Source organism: Convolutriloba macropyga, unplaced genomic scaffold (assembly GCF_964194025.1).
Source record: "Convolutriloba macropyga unplaced genomic scaffold, txConMacr16.3 SCAFFOLD_441, whole genome shotgun sequence".
Lineage (NCBI taxonomy): Eukaryota > Metazoa > Xenacoelomorpha > Acoela > Convolutidae > Convolutriloba > Convolutriloba macropyga.
The window spans coordinates 122,501-127,500 of NW_027451123.1; the positions used below are offsets into that span (position 1 = coordinate 122,501).

The 5,000-nt window shown below is 43.9% G+C and overlaps 1 pseudogene; it reads right to left on the minus strand.

Moving 5' to 3' along the window:
- Positions 1–624, minus strand: part of LOC142356419 (large subunit ribosomal RNA) — a 3,844-nt pseudogene extending 3,220 nt beyond the window's left edge.
- Between the last annotated feature and the right edge of the window lie 4,376 nt (positions 625–5,000).

A 5,000-nucleotide genomic window follows, 5' to 3' on the forward strand; every position in this document is an offset into this window, starting at 1 on the left:
GGCTGTAGAGAGCATTGAATAGGAAGTTGAGGTCAGACAGGCAATCAAGATCAATTTATCTCATTTTGTTTAGAATCAACAAGAAGAATTCCGAGGAAAACTTCTGCTCGATTCATTAACAAGATTTGCCAAAAGACGACAACTACACTACTCGGTAGCCGAGAATATAATATCAAGGCATTGAGTATGGTAACGCTCACTCCAGTTCCCCTTCAACAGTTTCACGTACTTTTCACTCTCTCTTCAGAGTGCTTTTCAACTTTCCCTCACGGTACTTGTTTACTATCGGTCTCGCTTTATAATTAGCTTTTGGAGAGACATATCTCCAGCTTCGAGTTGCACTTTCAAACAACTCTACTCATAGGAATGAGCCATTATGACTGGTATCGAAAATGACCTTTACAGGATTTTCACCTTCTTTGATGCTACTTTCCAGTAGACATCAGGACAAATTCACCAGTCTAGCATCAAACCATACCGGACACCGAGAAATGTTGCCATTTCTCTTCCCGATGAGCTTTTCCCTGTTCATTCGCCATTACTAAGGGATTCTCAGTTGATTTCTTTTCCTCCCCTTACTGATATGCTTAAGTTAAGGGGGTTCTCTCGCCCAATTCAGGTTATGTAGTTGATTGTCTCTTAATTGGTTCACTGACCAATATGAGACAGAAACCGATTCAGCAGTTTTGTTCGCTACTACTATCAAACACAGGTCGAAGTTTCCATTCAGTCATTAATTCCAACTTTCAAATGTTGTTGTTTCAGCTTTCGCTTACTAGAAGCAACATAATACTCGCTGCAATACAGACCTCGGGAAACCCTCACCGTGAATAAGGTTCACTCACATATTTCACTACATTTTGCGTGGGATTGGAGATGAGGCTACTCGTTCTTGCTCAGTACTAGGCTGAAAATTAACGAAACTTCGTTACAAACGTTCACATGTTGATGTTTCCGCTTTCGCGTACTCGAAACAACATAATACTAGTCTTTGTAATTTAGTTTCATAATTTCAACTGTTCTCATGCAGAATTTTTGCTCATTCTTATCCCAAATTTTGACCTGGCTACTAGTTACACTCCTTGTACTTATTGCAAAATGACCACAAATTTCAACAGCTTTCACATGTTGCTGTTTCGGCTTTCGCTTACTACAGTCAACATAATACTCGTTGCAAAATAAGTGCTCGGCATCTGCAATTTTCCAAAGACGAAGTTTCGCCAGTTCAATTTTCGCTCGCCAATTATGGCTACTAATTCACACGGTACTGAGCTCAACAACATTAAATTTGTTCAGCAAGACTTTCACATGTTGATGTTTTGGCTTTCGCCTACTAGAAGCAACATAATACTCGTCTTGTTAGCTCATTCAATGAGAATAGCTTTTCCCGTTGAGAATTTTTGCCTTCAATTGGCGTTGTAGTGAGTTTGGCTACTCAGATCACCAAATACTTGTGACAATTCGAACCAGAAATGTTTTCAATTTTCACATGCTGATGTTTCGGATTCAACCTACTAGAAGCAGCATAATACTTGAAGCAGCATAATACTTGTATTCACCTACTAGAAGCAGCATAATACTTGTATTCACTCAAGCTAACTCAAGCTAATTCAAGCTAACTCAAGCTAACTCAAGCTAACTCAAGCTAACTCAAGCTAGCTAAAGCTAACTCAAGCTAACTCAAGCTAACTCAAGCTAACCCGAGCTAACTCAAGCTAACTCAAGGTAGCTAAAGCTAGTTCAAGCTAACTCAAGCTAGCTAAAGCTAAGACAAGCTAACTCAAGCTAACTCAAGCTAACTCAAGCTAACTCAAGCTAACTCAAGCTAGTTCAAGCTAACTCAAGCTAACTCAAGCTAACTCAAGCTAGCTAAAGCTAACTCAAGCTAACTCAAGCTAACTCAAGCTAACTCAAGGTAGCTAAAGCTAGTTCAAGCTAGCTCAAGCTAGCTAAAGCTAAGACAAGCTAACTCAAGCTAACTCAAGCTAACTCAAGCTAACTCAAGCTAGCTAAAGCTAACTCAAGCTAACTCAAGCTAACTCAAGCTAACCCGAGCTAACTCAAGCTAACTCAAGGTAGCTAAAGCTAGTTCAAGCTAGCTCAAGCTAGCTAAAGCTAAGACAAGCTAACTCAAGCTAACTCAAGCTAACTCAAGCTAGTTCAAGCTAACTCAAGCTAGCTAAAGCTAACTCAAGCTAACTCAAGCTAACTCAAGCTAGCTCAAGCTAACTCAAGCTAGTTCAAGCTAACTCAAGCTAGCTAAAGCTAACTCAAGCTAACTCAAGCTAACTCAAGCTAACTCAAGCTAGCTAAAGCTAACTCAAGCTAACTCAAGCTAACCCGAGCTAACTCAAGCTAGCTCAAGCTAACCCAAGCTAGCTAAAGCTAACTCAAGCTAACTCAAGCTAATTCAAGCTAACTCAAGCTAACTCAAGCTAACTCAAGCTAACTCAAGCTAGCTAAAGCTAACTCAAGCTAACTCAAGCTAACTCAAGCTAACCCGAGCTAACTCAAGCTAACTCAAGGTAGCTAAAGCTAGTTCAAGCTAACTCAAGCTAGCTAAAGCTAAGACAAGCTAACTCAAGCTAACTCAAGCTAACTCAAGCTAACTCAAGCTAACTCAAGCTAACTCAAGCTAGTTCAAGCTAACTCAAGCTAACTCAAGCTAACTCAAGCTAGCTAAAGCTAACTCAAGCTAACTCAAGCTAACTCAAGCTAACCCGAGCTAACTCAAGCTAACTCAAGGTAGCTAAAGCTAGTTCAAGCTAACTCAAGCTAGCTAAAGCTAAGACAAGCTAACTCAAGCTAACTCAAGCTAACTCAAGCTAACTCAAGCTAACTAAAGCTAGTTCAAGCTAACTCAAGCTAGCTAAAGCTAACTCAAGCTAACTCAAGCTAACTCAAGCTAGCTCAAGCTAACTCAAGCTAGTTCAAGCTAACTCAAGCTAGCTAAAGCTAACTCAAGCTAACTCAAGCTAACTCAAGCTAACTCAAGCTAGCTAAAGCTAACTCAAGCTAACTCAAGCTAACCCGAGCTAACTCAAGCTAGCTCAAGCTAACCCAAGCTAGCTAAAGCTAACTCAAGCTAACTCAAGCTAATTCAAGCTAACTCAAGCTAACTCAAGCTAACTCAAGCTAACTCAAGCTAGCTAAAGCTAACTCAAGCTAACTCAAGCTAACTCAAGCTAACCCGAGCTAACTCAAGCTAACTCAAGGTAGCTAAAGCTAGTTCAAGCTAACTCAAGCTAGCTAAAGCTAAGACAAGCTAACTCAAGCTAACTCAAGCTAACTCAAGCTAACTCAAGCTAACTCAAGCTAGTTCAAGCTAACTTAATGAAGTTAACCCAAGCTAACTTGGGTTAATGAAGTCAAACTCAAGCTAACCCGAGCTAACTCAAGCTAACTCAAGCTAATTCAAGCTAACTCAAGCTAACTCAAGCTAATTCAAGCTAACTCAAGCTAATTCAAGCTAACTCAAGCTAGCTCAAGCTAACTCAAGCTAACCCAAGCTAACTTAAGCTAGCTTAAGCTAATTAAAGCTAATTAAAGCTAACTCAAGCTAACCCAAGCTAACTTAAGCTAGCTCTAGCTGGCTGCCACTGTTAGGCCATTTGGGAGCGCTTTTCTCGCACTCTGATTGGCTGCCACTGTTAGGCCATTTGGGAGCGCTTTTCTCGCACTCTGATTGGCTGCCACTGTTAGGCCATTTGGGAGCGCTTTTCTCGCACTCTGATTGGCTGCCACTGTTAGGCCATTTGGGAGCGCTTTTCTCGCACTCTGATTGGCTGCCACTGTTAGGCCATTTGGGAGCGCTTTTCTCGCACTCTGATTGGCTGCCACTGTTAGGCCATTTGGGAGCGCTTTTCTCGCACTCTGATTGGCTGCCACTGTTAGGCCATTTGGGAGCGCTTTTCTCGCACTCTGATTGGCTGCCACTGTTAGGCCATTTGGGAGCGCTTTTCTCGCACTCTGATTGGCTGCCACTGTTAGGCCATTTGGGAGCGCTTTTCTCGCACTCTGATTGGCTGCCACTGTTAGGCCATTTGGGAGCGCTTTTCTCGCACTCTGATTGGCTGCCACTGTTAGGCCATTTGGGAGCGCTTTTCTCGCACTCTGATTGGCTGCCACTGTTAGGCCATTTGGGAGCGCTTTTCTCGCACTCTGATTGGCTGCCACTGTTAGGCCATTTGGGAGCGCTTTTCTCGCACTCTGATTGGCTGCCACTGTTAGGCCATTTGGGAGCGCTTTTCTCGCACTCTGATTGGCTGCCACTGTTAGGCCATTTGGGAGCGCTTTTCTCGCACTCTGATTGGCTGCCACTGTTAGGCCATTTGGGAGCGCTTTTCTCGCACTCTGATTGGCTGCCACTGTTAGGCCATTTGGGAGCGCTTTTCTCGCACTCTGATTGGCTGCCACTGTTAGGCCATTTGGGAGCGCTTTTCTCGCACTCTGATTGGCTGCCACTGTTAGGCCATTTGGGAGCGCTTTTCTCGCACTCTGATTGGCTGCCACTGTTAGGCCATTTGGGAGCGCTTTTCTCGCACTCTGATTGGCTGCCACTGTTAGGCCATTTGGGAGCGCTTTTCTCGCACTCTGATTGGCTGCCACTGTTAGGCCATTTGGGAGCGCTTTTCTCGCACTCTGATTGGCTGCCACTGTTAGGCCATTTGGGAGCGCTTTTCTCGCACTCTGATTGGCTGCCACTGTTAGGCCATTTGGGAGCGCTTTTCTCGCACTCTGATTGGCTGCCAGTGTTAGGCCATTTGGGAGCGCTTTTCTCGCACTCTGATTGGCTGCCAGTGTTAGGCCATTTGGGAGCGCTTTTCTCGCACTCTGATTGGCTGCCAGTGTTAGGCCATTTGGGAGCGCATAGATGACGAGGCAACACTTTCAGACAGCAAAGCGATGCTTCAGCTTACTTCAGCTAATTTAGAACACAACCGAACATTTGTAGCAAGACACCGCACAACCTTGGCTGCTTGGTTGCCTGAGCACAAGTT